At 39.0% G+C, this 15,587-nt stretch overlaps 1 long non-coding RNA gene across 1 annotated transcript; it reads right to left on the bottom strand.

The window, feature by feature from the left end:
• Positions 1-5,749: 5,749 nt before the first annotated feature.
• LOC147368518 (uncharacterized) lies at positions 5,750-11,953 on the bottom strand. Its single transcript, XR_015166682.1, has 2 exons — positions 11,794-11,953; positions 5,750-6,941 (listed from the first exon to the last, which is right to left on the bottom strand). It is a non-coding gene; the product is annotated as an uncharacterized LOC147368518 (long non-coding RNA).
• Positions 11,954-15,587: the final 3,634 nt, after the last annotated feature.

Genomic DNA, 15,587 nt, shown 5'->3' with positions numbered 1-15,587 from the left:
GTTCTGGCCACCCATTTGAGTGTAGTCTTGAAAATGTAGCAAAACTAAACCTGGAGATATAAAAATTCTACCTCTCTCATGTTATCAGTTTTGTAAGTCTTATGACCCCCTTGCCTTTCTTTGATTGACACCTGAATATTGCTTCTCTTTCATGGTTTAACATGACAGTAGGGACATTGAGGATCCTTTGTGTATCATAATCACTCCTTGACTGAATCTCATTGTATCTACGGAGATTCAATAATTTTCTTTGGTGGTGCAAGCATCCTTGAAAGGTGAATCATTCCCTTTTTTTGCCACTTTTTTTATTTTTATTTTTTGACATATGGTGCTTTATTATTTCAAGATAGGTAAAATCTCAACTGAGAGATGAGAAAGGATTTATATAGAAGGTGCTGTGACTGATTGAACATGTCCACAGTGGTTTGTGAAGTTCTGTACTGGAGATTTCTCACTGGATGATGCTCCATGGTTGGGTAGACAAGTTGAAGTTGATAGAGATCAAATCAAGATACGAGGTGAGAAAATAATTTGCACCAGCTTGATTATGTTTATTGCTTTAATATCTGGATTTCACATAAGTGAAAAAGCCTTCTTGACTGTATTTCTGCTTGTGATTCTCTACTTAAATGTAAGGAAAATGTTCTGTTTTTAAAACAAATTGTGACAGGTGATGTACAGTGGATACTGTACAGTAATGTGGAATGGAAGAGATCATGGTGCAAGTGAAATGAATCACCACCAACCACACCAAAGGCTGGTGTTCACCCAAAGAAGGTGATGTATATGGTGGAATGGAAAGGAGTCCTCTGTTATTAATATAAGCTCCTCCTAGAAAATCAAATGATTAATTCCAACAAGTAATGCTCCCAATTAGACCAACTGAAAACAGTACTCCATGAAAAGCATCCAGAAAATGCATAATTATCCAACTATGAATTATGAAGTTGCCTGGATTATGGCAGAAATTAGTAGAACAAAACTAATATGTTGTTCAATAAAATTCTTTGATGAAAGTGACAATTGTCTTTTATTTTTACTTAAAACCAGGATAATGCAAGACCACATGTTTCTCTTTCTGTTTGTTTGTTTGTTTGGTTTTGTTTCTTTACAAATTTTTTAAAATTATTTTTTATTGAAAGATAATTGCTTTACAGAATTTTTGAGTCACGTGATTTTGTTGTTCATGATTCACATTGATTGATTCATGTTGAGGTTGTTGTCTTCTGTCAAAGCTCAACATGAATCAGACATAGGTACACATAAATCCCCTCCCTTTTGAACCTCCCTCCCATCTCACTCCCCATCCCACACCCCTAGGTTGATACAAAGCCTCTGTTTGAGTTTCCTGAGCCATACAGCAAATTCCCATTGGATATCTATTTTACATACAGTAATGAAAGTTTCCATGTTACTCTTTCCATACATAAACCCTCTCTTCCCCTGTCCCCATTTCCATAAGTTAATTCTCTATGTCTGTTTCTCCATTGCTGCCCTGCAAATAAACTCTTCAGAACCATTTTTCTAGATTCTCTATATACATGTTAGAATGCAACATTTATGTTTCTCTTTCTGACTTACTTCACTCTGTATAATTGGCTTTAGGTTCATCCATGTCATTAGAACTGAGTCAAATGCATCCCTTTCCATGGCTGAATAATATTCCATTGTGTATAGGTACCACAACTCCTTCATCCATTCATCTGTTGATGGCATCTAGGTTGCTTTCATGTTCTAGCTATTGTAAATAGTGCTGCAATGAACAGTGGGATACATGTGTCTTTTTCTTTTTTTTTTAATTTTATTTTTAAACTTTACATAATTGTATTAGTTTTGCCAAATATCAAAATGAATCCATCACAGGTATACATGTGCTCCCCATCCTGAACCCTCCTCCCTCCTCCCTCCCCATACCATCCCTCTGGGTCTTTTTCAATTTTGGTTTTCTCAGGGTATATGCCTAGGAGTGGGATTGCTGGGTCATATGGTGGTTTTATTCCTAGTTTTTTAAGGAATCTCCATACTGTCTTCCATAGTGGCTGTATCAATTTACATTCCCATCAGCAGTGCAAGAGTGTTTGTTCCCTTTTCTCCACACCCTTTCCAGCATTTATTGTTTGTAGACTTTTTGATGATGGCCATTCTGACAGGTGTAAGGAGATATTTCATTGTAGTTTTGATTTTCATTTCCCTAATAATGAGCAATATTGAGCATTTTTCATGTGTTTGTTTCATGTGTTTAGCCATCTTATGTCTTCTTTGGAGAAATGTCTGTTTAGGTCTTTCCCCCACATTTTGATTGGGTTGTTTGTTTTTCTGGTATTGAGTTGTATGAGCTGCTTGTAAATTTTGGAAATTAATCCTTTGTCAGTTGTTTCATTTGCTATTATTCTCTCCCATTCTGAGGGTTGTCTTTTCACCTTGTTTATAGTTTCCTTTTCTGTGCAAAAGCTTTGAAATTTAATCAGGTCCCACTTGTTTACTTTTGTTTTTATTTCCATTACTCTAGGAGGTGGGTCATAGAATTTATGCTTTGATTTATGTCATCGAGTGTCCTGCCTATGTTTTCCTCTAAGAGTGTTATAGTTTTTTGTCTTATATTTAGGTTTTTAATCCATTTTGAGTTTACCTTTATGTATGGTGTTTGAAAGTGTTCTAATTTCATTCTTTTATATGTAGCTGTCCAGTTTTCTCAGCACCACTTATTGAAGAGGCTGTCTTTGCTTCATTGTATATTCTTGCCTCCTTTGCAAAAATAAGGTAGCCACAGGTGCATAGGTTAATTACTGGGCTTTCTATTTTGTTCCTTTGGTCTATATTTCTGTTTTTGTGCCAGTACCACACTGTCTTAATGACTGTAGCTTTGTAGTATAATCTGAAGTCAGGAGGGTTGATTCTTCCAGCTCCATTCTTCTTTCTCAAGACTGCTTTGGCTATTCAGAGTCTTTTGTGTTTCCATATGCACTGTGAAATTTTTTGTTCTAGTTCTGTGAAAAATGTCATTGGTAATTTGATAGGGATCATATTGAATCTGTAGATTGCATCTGGTAGTATAGTATTTACATAACATTGATTCTTCCTACCCAGGAACATAGACTATCTCTCCATTTGTTTATGTTGTCTTTGATTTCTTTCATCAGTGTCTTATAATTTTCTCTGTACAGCTTTTTGTCTTCTTAGATAAGTTTATTCTTAGATATTTAATTCTTGTTGTTGCAATGATGAAGGGGATTGATTTTTTAATTTCTCTTTCTGACTTTTCATTGTTAGTGTATAGAAATGCAAGTGAGTTCTGTGTATTGATTTTGTATCCTGCAACTTTGCTAAATTCACTGATTAGCTCTAGTAATTTTCTGATAATATCTTTAGAGTTTTCTATGTACAGTATCATGTCATCTGCAAGCAGTGAGAGCTTTACTTCTTTTCCAATCTGGATTCCTTTTTATTTCTTTTTCTTCTCTGATTGCTGTACTAGATTTCCAAAACTATGTTGAATAATAGTGGTGAAAGTGGACACCCTTGTCTTGTTCCTGATGTTAGGGGGAATGCTTTCAGTTTTTCACCATTGAAAAAAATGTTTTCTGTAGGTTTATCATATATGGCCTTTACTATGTTGAGGTAGGTTCCTTCTATGCCCATTTTTTGAAGAGTTTTAGTCATAAATGGGTGCCAAATTTTGTCAAAGGATTTTAATGCATCTATTGAGATTATCATATGGTTTTTATCTTTCAATTTATTAACGTGTATCACATTGATTGATTTGTGCATATTGAAGAACCTGTGCATCCCTGGAATAAACCTGAATTGATCATGGTGTATGAATTTTTTGATGTGTTGCTGAATTCTGCTTGCTAAAATTCTGTTGAGGATATTTGCATCTATGTTCATCAGTGATACTGGCCTGTAATTTTCTTTTTTGTGTGTTGTCTTTGTCTGGTTTTGGTATCAGGGTGATGTTGGCCTTGTAGAATGAGGAGTTTGGAAGTGTTCCTTCTTCTGCAATTTTTTGAAAGAGTTTTAGAAGGATAGGCATTATCTCTTCTCTAAATGTTTTTGATAGAATTCTCCTGTGAAGCCATCTGCTCCTGGGCTTTTGTTTTCTGGGAGATTTTGGATCACGGCTTCAATCTCAGTGCTTGTAATTGGGTTGTTCATAATTCCTATTTCTTCCTGCTTCAGTCTTGGAAGATTGAACATTTCTAAGAATCTGTCCATTTCTTCCAGTTTACCCATTTTATTGCCATATAGTTGTTCATATTAGTCTCTTATAATCCTTTTTATTTCTGCATTGTCTGCTATAACCTCTCCTTTTTCATTTCTAATTTTGTTGATTTGATTCGTCTCTCTGTTTTTCTTGATGAGTCTGGCTAAATGTTTGTCAATTTTGTTTATCTTCTCAAAGAAGCAGCTTTTAGTCATTAATCTTTACTATTGTTCCGTTCATTTCTTTTTTTTTTTGGGGGGGGGGGTGCTGTTTGCCCAGTTGCTCCCACTAGTCATATCTGACTCTCAGCTCTGGCCCATCCCTGCTGCTACTGCTGCTAAGTCGTGTGAGTCATGTCCAACTCTGTGCGGCCCCATAGACGGCAGCCCACCGGTTCATTTCTTTTTCATTTATTTCTTCTAGGATATTTATAATTTATTTCCTTCTACGAATTCTGGGATTTTTTCTTCTTCTTTTCCCAGTTGTTTTAGGTGTAAAGTTAGATTGTCTAGTCCATGTTTTTCTTGTTTCTTGAGGTAGGATTGTATTGCTATAAACTTCCTTCTTAGAGCTTCTTTTGCTGTACCCATAGGTTATGAGTTGTTGTGTTTTAATTTTCATTTGTTTCTAGAAATTTTTTATTTCCCTTTTGATTTCTTCAGTAATCTGTTGGCTATTTAGAAACATATAATTTAATCTCCATGTGTTTTTGTTTCTTACAGTTTTTTTTCTTGAAATTTATATCTAGTCTCATAGCCTTGAGGTTGGAAAAGATGCTTGATATGATTTCAATTTTTAAAAATTTCCTGAGGTTTGATTTGTGACCCAAGATGTGGTTTAACCTGGAGAATGTTTCATGTGCACTTGAAAAGAAGGTGTATTCTTCTGCATTTGGATGAAATGTCCTGAAGATATCAATGAGGTCCTCCTCATCTAATGTATCATTTATTGTGCTACTGTCTTTTTCTCCTTTTATATCTGTTAGTGTTTGTCTTATGTACTGAGGTGCTCCTATGTTGGGTACATAGATATTTACAATTGTTATGTCTTCCTCTTGGATTGATCCCTTGATTAGTATGTAATCTGATCTCTCGTAATCTTCATTTCTTGTAATCTTCTCTATTGTAAAGTCTATTTTGTCTGATATGAGGATTGCTACTCCAGTTTGCTTTTGCTTCCTATTTGCATGGAATATATTTTTCCATCCTCTCACTTTCAGTCTATATGTGTCTTTAGGTCTGAGGTGGGTTTCTTGTAGACAGCATATATATGGGTCTTGTTTTTGTATCCATTCAGCCAGTCTGTGTCTTTTGGTTGGAGCATTTAATCTATTTACATTTAAAGTAATTATTGATATATATGTTCCTATTGCCATTTTCTTAATTGTTTGGGTTGATTTTGTAGAACTTTTTCCTTCTCTTGTATTTCTTGACTATATAAGTCCCTTTAACGTTTGTTTTAAAGCTGGTTTGGTGATACTGAATTCTCTTAACTTTTGCTTGTCTGAAAAGCTTTTTATTTCTCCATCGATTTTGAGTGAGATCCTTGCTGGGTACAGTAATCTTGGTTGTAGATTTTTCCCTTTCAGTACTTTAAATATATTCTGCCATTCCCTTCTGGCCTGTAGAGTTTCTGCTGAAAGATCAGCTGTTAAGTGTATGGGGTTTCCCTTGTATGTTACTTGCTGTTTTTCCCTTTTTGCTTTTAATATTCTTTCTTTACATTTAATCTTTGTTAGTTTGATTAGTCTGTATCTTGGTGTGTTTCTCCTTGGGTTTGTCCTGTATAGGACTCTTTGTGCCTCTTGGACTTGATTGACTTTTCTTTTCCAAGTTGGGGTAATTTTCATATATAGTCTCTTCAAAAAATTTCTCAGACCCTTTCTTTTTCTCTTCTTCTTCTGGGACCTCTATAATTTGAATGCTAATACGTTTGATATTGTCTCAGAGGTCTGAGTCTATCCTCAGTTCTTTCCATTCTTTTTACTTTATTCTGCTTTTCAGAAGTTTTCCCCACCATTTTATCTTCCAGCTCACTGATTCATTCTTCTGCTTCAGATATTCTGCTATTTATTCCTTCCAGAGTATTTTCAATTTCAGTAATTGTGTTTTTTGTCTCTGTATGTTTGTTCTTTAATTTTTTAGGTCTTTGTTAGTTGATTCTTACATTTTCTTCATTTTGTTTTCACGGTTTTTGATCATCTTTACTATCATTATTCTGAATTCTTTTTCAGGTATTTTGCCCATTTCCTCTTCATTTATTTGAACATCTGTGTTTCTAGTTTGATCCTTCATTTGTGTAGTATTTCTCTGCCTTTTCATTATTTTTTTTTAACTTAGTGTGTTTGAGGTCTCCTTTTCTCAGGCTTTAAGGTTGATTTTTTTTCTTTCTTTTGGTTTCTTCCCTCCTAAGTTTGAACAGTGGTTTCTACAAGCTTCATATAGGGTGAGATTTGTGCTGAGTTTTTTATTTGTTTGTTTGTTTGTCCTCTGATGGGCAAGGTTGAGAGAGGTGGTAATCCTGTCTGCTGATGATTGAGTTTGTACTTTTTTTTCTTTGTTGTTTAGATGAGGCATCCTGCACAGGGTGCTACTGATGGTTGGGTGATGCCACGTCTTCCATTCAAGTGGTTTCCTTTGTGTGAGTTCTCTCTCTTTGATACTCCCTAAAGTTAGTTCTCTGGTAGCTTAGGGTCTTGGCATCAGTGCTTCCACTCCAAAGGCTCAGGGCTTGATTTCTGTCAGGAACAGATTCCACAAGTGGTTTGTTATGGCATTAAATGATATTAAAACAAATACCAAAAAAATGAGAAACCAAAATGAACCCCAGACAAATGGCAGTTACAAAATCAGGCAAATAATAATGAAAATATTGGAATATACACATATACATATACACCCATAAGCAAAGTCAAACAGTTTAACAAAAATAAAGTACAGTAGATTGGCTTGGCAAACAAAGGAAGTAAAAAATTACATTTACCAATTAAGAACAAAACTAACTTAAGCACAAACTGGAAAGCAAAATTAAAGCAAGGTGTTAATTAGGGAATAAATTAATGCAAACAAAACTAACAAATATGTTGAAAGGAAAGGAAAGAACGAAAAGAAAGAAAGAATAGATACACAAAGTTAAATAGAGGTAGATGAAGATTTATATATATTAAAGATTAACTGCAAGGGGAAAAGAACAGTAGAAAAGGCAAACAAAGGAATAAATATAGAAAAAAATTAAAATTAAAAATTAAAATCAAAAAAAGAGAGAGAGCAAAAAAGGAAAATTCCACAGAACTGCAAAAACCCAACATAGAGGCAGAGGTTTATAACAACAATAAAAAATGTTACTGAGAAAAAAGAAAGCTCAAAACCTTAATTAGGTTTCATAGTGCCATTAAAATCAACAACTACAACACAGGGGTAAAAATAGGAAATAAAAGAAAGAAAAAAATTCCAAAAGAATCTGCAGAACAAGTCAAATCATAAGAATAATAAATGTTTTTCTTGAGTCACTGCTGTAAGAGTCCTTCCCCTCACTGGGAGTCACAGTCCACCTCACTTCCTTAGGATGCCTTCCAACACTGTGCTGTTCGCTGGACCTGCTGTGGGAACAGCTCAGATTCTAATCTGGTCCTATTCCTGTGTGTTCTTGCCTCCAATGTCCACAGCTATCAGAACTAGTGCATTTTCTTTTGTGGGAGCTCTCAACGTCCTTTTATATATTCCATAGACACAGAGTTTGCCTTGTTGATCATGTAGAATTTGCAGCTTGTACAGCTAGTAGGAAGGTTTTGGGTCTTCTTCCTTAGCCATACTGCCCCTGAGTTTCCATTGTTTTATTTTCACTTCTGCATGTGGGTAATCCACTGGGGTTTGCTCCTGAGGCTGCCCTGGAGAACTTGGGTTTACCCCTGTGAAGGCCAGGTGTGGAAGTGGTTCAGCTGCTTGAGTTTGGGGGTTCTGGCAGCCCCAGTTACTCAGGGGAGTCAGCGGCAAGGGCAGCAGGAAATATAGTGTTCTAGAAGGGTATGGTGACTGCAGCCATGAAATTAAAAGACGCTTACTCCTTGGAAGGAAAGTTATGACCAACCTAGATAGCATATTAAAAAGCAGAGACATTACTTTGCCAACAAAGTTCGTCTAGTCAAGGCTATGGTTTTTCCTGCGGTCGTATACAGACGTGAGAGTTGGACTGTGAAGAAGGCTGAATGCCAAAGAATTGATGCTTTTGAACTGTGATGTTGGAGAAGACTCTTGAGAGTCCCATGGACTGCAAGGAGATCCAACCAGTCCATTCTGAAGATCAGCCCTGGGATTTCTTTGGAAGGAATGATGCTAAAGCTGAAACTCCAGTACTTTGGCCACCTCATGCGAAGAGTTGACTCATTGGAAAAGACTCTGATGCTGGGAGGATTGGGGGCAAGAGGAGAAGGGGACGACAGAGGATGAGATGGCTGGATGGCATCACTGACTCGATGGATGTGAGTCTGAGTGAACTCCTGGAGTTGGTGATGGACAGGGAGGCCTGGCGTGCTGCGATTCATGGGGTCGCAAAGGGACACGACTGAGTGACTGATCTGATCTGATCTGATCTGAGAAGGATAATGGCAGCCAGTATTGGTCAATATGATCCTATATTTCTGCCTGATGAACCCCCCTGACAGAGAAGCCTGGAAGGCCAGTGTACAGGATCACAAAGAGCTGGACATGACAGAAACGACTCTGTGCACATAGATGCAAGACTTTTTTTTTTTTTTTTTTTGCCTGTGGCAGCTCTGCCCCAATGCGAGTTGAGCGTGAATATGGCACAACTCCTTGGCTTGCAGGGACTCTGGTACTGCCAACTGTGCAGGGACATGGACTGCCTCTGCCACAGGTGTTATGGCCCTATCAGAATCTTTATTCAAGCCTCTTATAGCTGGTGATCAGAAGGCCTCTTTGGCCAGTCTTTCTCCATAGCTCTGCCCATTCTGGTACTTAGAGGACTCCCTTGCCTGGGGTCCTTCGTCATTTGGCACATCAGGCACATAGAGGGCCCCCTCCTAGCTGGGGTCTTACTCTGTAGATCGGCATGTCAGGCACTTAAAGGAGCACCCTGGGTGGGGTCCCACTCTGTAGTTCAGATAATCAGGCATTTGATGGGCCAGCCTCTCTATTGTTCAGCTGCCAATGCTGGCATGTGGGGAGAGAGGCTATGATGATGGCTCCACCTCCCTATGCATGGCTCGGCAGTATCACCTTGCTTCCATGGCTGCCTGGCTTTCTTCTGTGGGCATTTCCCACCACAGTCTCCTCCCTCATATCCCCTCAATCCCCCTGGGATTACTCCACAATCCTTAAACTCCAGCTCCCAGTCTCTGCACCTTCCAGGGGACCTGCATCCTTGTCTAGGGTATGTACGGCTATGGCAAGGACTGTCTGATTCTCATTCCATTTAGGCTGCCACAGATCAGCTGTTTCACTCTCAGCCTTACACGTTTCTCCTCCGACTCAGACAATTGCCCTCATGTGGGGATAGGACCCCTGCTTCAGTTCCCCCACCCACTGAGGGCAGGTCCAGTCCCATTAATACTCCTGTTTTCCCCCTAATTCCTTCATCCTACCGAGTTTTGCATGGTTCTATATATTCTTTTCCACTGGCCAGGTACTTCTGTCCACTCTCAGCTGGTGTTCTGCATGCATTTCTGTGTCTGAAGGTGTATTCCTGACGTATTTGTTAGAGAGAGATATACTCCCTGCCCACCTACTCCTCTGCCATCTTGTTCTCTCCCTGCCACTTAATTTTTTAAATTGAAGGATATTTGCTTTACAGAATTTTGTGGTTTTATGTTATGCATCAACAAGAATCAGTCATAGGTACACTCATGTCCCCTTTTAATACACTGAAAATTTGCAAGTTTGTCACAGTCCTTATGTATTTTTCACAGTAAATTCTATTTTTCAAATGTCTGCATGCAGTTATGTGTGAGGAGACATGCTACTGCATCTCAACCTTGGGTTTTATTGCAGTCACCTGGGAAGGTTAAAAATACTGACCATTGGTTCTCACCACCAGATATCCTGATTTAACTGTATCTGGGTGTGTTTTGGAGTTTTTATGGTGGCTGAGATGGTAAAGAATCTGCCTGCAATGAGGGAGACCTGGGTTTGACCCCTGGGTTGGGAAGATACACTGGAGGTGGGCATGGCAACCCACTCTGGTATTCTTGCCTGTAGAATTCCCATGGACAGAGGAGCCTGGAAGGCTACAGTCCATGGGGTGGCAAAGGTTGGACATGACTTAGTGACTAAGCACAAGGCATGTTCTGAGCATGAAGCTTTTGAAAAGCACTCAGATGGTTCTAGTGTGTGTCCAAGGTTGTCAACTACTGATCCAAGTCAGATCGTTCCTTCAAAGGTGAACTTTACATCTTGGGTCTTAACTGCTCATGGACAAATGCTAAAGATCCAGAAGAGATCAGAGGGCAAAGGTTGGGGGGGGGGGATATGAAGATCCTGATGTTGTAGCAAGTGATGTGTTTTTCCCATTATTTCTAATAAATTTCTTCACATAACTTCTCTACATCATATATATGGGCTTCAGTTCCAAGTGAGGTGCTTGAAATCACTACTCTATGTTGCATCTTGTATTAAACTTACATATTTTCAACAGTGGTCTGGAAATGTCTTTTTGCTTTAAAAACTCAGTCAGTCCCTTTACACCCCTCAAGCTATTGGTGGAATAGCTTCTTCAGTCAGTTATGATTGCTGTTACTTCTTTGTTCTTTCTTGCCTTTTGTCCTAAAATAACGCATTAACCAACTGTCTTTTAAATGTTCATCATTAAAAGGACTAATTTGCTTCTATTGCATCTTTAGTTTGGCAGTTCTGAATTTGTGGCTCCACACCTATGTCTCCATCCTTTGTAGGAATCTGCATCAAAGGCTTCCATCCTGAGTCTGCCTTCCTGCCTGTCCTAAGGAAGGACTTTGAGACTCCATCAAACTCCAGGAAGGAGAGGGGTAGTGAGTCTGTGCTACTTGGTCATGCTCCAGCATGGATGCAGCCCAGCCCAGTAAGTGCTGAGGGAGACAGAGAGGGATGAAGGGAGTGTTGGGAGCATGGTTTCCTTCTCAAGCAGAATGAACATGATAGTTGTCTACAAGACACCCACCTCAAAATAAGGGACACATACAGACTGAAAGTGAAGGGCTGAAAAAAGATATTTCACACAAAAGGAGACCAAAAGAAAGCAGGAATAGCAATACTCATATCAGATAAGATAGACTTTGAAATAAAGGCTGTGAAAAGAGAAAAAGAAGGTCACTACATAATGATCAAAGGATCAATCCAAGAAGAAGATATAACAATTGTAAATATATATGCATCCAACATAGGAGCACTGGAATACGTAAAGCAAATGCTAACAAGTATGAAAGGGGAAATTAACAATAACACAATAATAGTGGGAGACTTTAATACCCCACTCACATCTACGGATAGATCAACTAAACAGAAAATTAACAAGGAAACACAAACTTTAAATGATACAATGGATCAGTTAGACCTAATTGATATCTATAGGACATTTCACCCCCAAACAATCAATTTCACCTTTTCCTCATATGCACATGGAACCTTCTCCAGGATAGATCACATTCTGGGCCATAAATCTAGCCTTGGTAAATTCAAAAAAATTGAAGTCATTCCAAGCATCTTTTCTGATCACAATGCAGTAAGTTTAGATGTCAACTACAGGAAAAAAAAAAAAAAACTATTAAAAATTCCAACATATGGAGGCTAAACAACACGCTGCTGAATAACCAAAAAATCACGGGATAAATTAAAAAATCACAGGAGAAATCAAAAAAGAAATCAAAATATGCATAGAAACGAACGAAAATGAAAACAGAACAACCCAAAACCTGTGGGACACTAAAAGCAGGGCTAAGGGGAAGGTTCATAGCAATACAGGCTTACCTCAAGAACAAGAAAAAAGTCAAATAAATAACCTAACTCTACATCTAAAGCAACTAGAAAGAAATGAAGAACCCCAGGGATAGTAGAAGGAAAGAAATCATAAAAATTAGGGCGGAAATAATTGCAAAAGAAACAAAAGAGACTATAGCAAAAATCAATAAAGCTGAAAGCTGGTTCTTTGAGAAGATAAATAAAATAGATAAACTACTAGCCAGACTCATCAAGAAACAAAGGGAGAAGAATCAAATCAACAAAATTAGAAATGAAAATGGAGAAATCACAACAGACAACACAGAAATACAAAGGATCATAAGAGACTACTATCAGCAACTATATGCCAACAAAACAAACAACTTGGAAGAAATGGACAAATTCTTAGAAAAGTATAACTTTCCAAAGCTGAACCAGGAAGAAATAGAAAATCTTAACAGACCCATCACAAGCACGGAAGTCAAAACTGTTATAAGAAACATTCCAGCAAACAAAAGCCCAGGACTATACGGCTTCATAGCTGAGGTCTACCAAAAATTTAGAGAAGAGCTAACACCTATTGCCAGGAGAAATATCAATAACCTCAGATATGCAGATGACACCACCTTTATGACAGAAAGTGAAGAGGAACTAAAAAGCCTCTTGATGAAAGTGAAAGAGGAGAGTGAAAAAGTTGGCTTAAAGCTCAACATTAAGAAAACGAAGATCATGATATCTGGTCCCATCACTTCATGGAAAAAGATGGGAAAACAGTGGAACAGTGTCAGACTTTCTTTTTGGGGGCACCAAAATCACTGCAGTTGATGATTGCAGCCATGAAATTAAAAAATGCTTACTCCTTGGAAGGAAAGTTATGACCAACCTAGATAGCATATTCAAAAGCAGAGACATTACTTTGCCAACAAACGTCTGTCTAGTCAAGGCTATGGTTTTTCCAGGATCATGTATGGATGTGAGAGTGGGACTGTGAAGAAAGCTGAGTACCGAAAAATTGATGCTTTTGAACTGTGGTGTTGGAGAAGACTCTTGAGAGTCCCTTGGACTGCAAGGAGATCCAACCAGTCCATTTTAAAGGAGATCAGTCCTGGGTGTTCATTTGAAGGACTGATGCTGAAGCTGAAACTCCAATACTTTGGCCACCTCATGCGAAGAGTTGACTCATTGGAAAAGACTCTGATCCTGGGAGGGATTGGGGGCAGGAGGAGAAGAGGATGACAGAGAATGAGATGGCTGGATGGCATCACCGACTCAATGGACATGAGTTTGGGTAAACTCTGGGAGTTGGTGATGGACAGGGAGGCCTGTCACGCTGCAATCCATGGGGTTGCAAAGAATCAGACATGACTGAGTGACTGAACTGAACTAAATACCTATTCTATTCAAACTCACCTGAAAATTGCAGAGGAAGGTAAACTTCCAAACTCATTCTATGAGGCCACCATCACCCTAATACCACAACCGAACAAAAATGCCACAAAAAAGGAACACTACAGGCCAATAACACTGATGAACATAGATGCAAAAATCCTTAACAAAATTCTAGCAAACAGAATCCAACAACATATTAAAAAGATCATACATCATGACCAAGTGGGCTTTATCCCAGGGATGCAAAGATTCTTTAATATCTGCAAATCGATCAGTGTAATACAGCACATTAACAAATTGAAAGATAAAAACCATATGATTATCTCAATAGATGCAGAGAAAGCCTTTGACAAAATTAAACATTCATTTATGATAAAAAAAAAAAAAACCCTCCAGAAAGCAGGAATAGAAGAAACATACCTCAACATAATAAAAGCTATATATGACAAACCCACAGCAAACATTATCCTCAGTGGTGAAAAACTGAAAATATTTCCTCTAAAGTCAGGAACAAGACAAGCGTGCCACTCTCACCACTACTATTCAACATAGTTTTGGAAATTTTAGCCATAGCAATCAGAGAAGGAAAAGAAATAAAAGGAATCCAGATTCAAAAAGATGTAAAACTCTCACTGTTTGCGGAAGACATAATCCTCTACATCAGATCAGATCAGATCAGTCGCTCAGTCGTGTCCAACTCTTTGTGACCCCATGAATCGCAGCACACCAGGCCCCCCTGTCCATCACCAACTCCAGGAGTTCACTCAGACTCACATCCATCGAGTCAGTGATGCCATCCAGCCATCTCATCCTCTGTCGTCCCCTTCTCCTCCTGTCCCCAATCCCTCCCAGCATCAGAGTCTTTTCCAATGAGTCAACTCTTTGCATGAGGTGGCCAAAGTACTGGAGTCTCAGCTTCAGCATCATTCCTTCCAAAGAAATCCCAGGGCTGATCTCCTTCAGAATGGACTGGTTGGATCTCCTTGCAGTCCAAGGGACTCTCAAGAGTCTTCTCCAACACCACAGTTCAAAAGCATCAATTCTTTGGCATTCAGCCTTCTTCACAGTCCAACTCTCACATCCATACATGACCACTGGAAAAACCATAACCTTGACTAGACGAACCTTTGTTGGCAAAGTAATTTCTGCTTTTGAATATGCTATCTAGGTTGGTCATAACTTTCCTTCCAAGGAGTAAGCGTCTTTTAATTTCCTGGCTGCAGTCACCATCTGTAGTGATTTTGGAGCCCAGAAAAATAAAGTCTGACACTGTTTTCACTGTTTCCCCATCTATTTCCCATGAAGTGATGGGACCGGATGCCATGATTTTTGTTTTCTGAATGTTGAGCTTTAAGCCAACTTTTTCACTCTCCACTTTCACTTTCATCAAGAGGCTTTTTAGTTCCTCTTCACTTTCTGCCATAAGGGTGGTGTCATCTGCATATCTGAGCTTATTGATATTTCTCCTGGCAATCTTGATTCCAGCTTGTGTTCTTCCAGTCCAGCGTTTCTCATAATGTACTCTGCATATAAGTTAAATAAACAGGGTGACAATATACAGCCTTGACGAATTCCTATTTGGAACCAGTCTGTTGTTCCATGTCCAGTTCTAACTGTTGCTTCTGACCTGCATACAAATTTCTCAAGAGGCAGATCAGGTGGTCTGGTATTCCCATGTCTTTCAGAATTTTCCACAGTTTATTGTGATCCACACAGTCAAAGGCTTTGGCATAGTCAATAAAACCCGCGTCCGAGGTCAGGGGTGGCGACAAGAGGAGTTACCTCTCGTCAGAGAGGGGAGGCCACCAGGAGGAGATGCCCCATGCCCCCACGCCCGAGGCCAAGGGCGGCAGCCGGGAGGACCAACCCCATGTGCAAGGAGCCCTGGCTGCATGGGCGCAGGAGGGCCTAAAGGAGCTATCCCACGTTGAAGGTCAGGAAGGGCGCTGGTGAGGAGATACCCCTCGTCCAGGGTAAGGAGCAATGGCTGCTCTTTGCTGGAGCAGCCGTGTAGAGATACCCCACGCCCAAGGTAAGAGAAACCCGGTAAGATGATAGGTGTTGCAAGA

The sequence above is a fragment of the Bos grunniens genome, chromosome 7, assembly GCF_055505025.1.
Source record: "Bos grunniens cultivar Pamir isolate PY7600 chromosome 7, Bosgru_T2T1.0, whole genome shotgun sequence".
NCBI lineage: Eukaryota > Metazoa > Chordata > Mammalia > Artiodactyla > Bovidae > Bos > Bos grunniens.
This window is presented reverse-complemented; position numbering and strand designations above follow the sequence as displayed.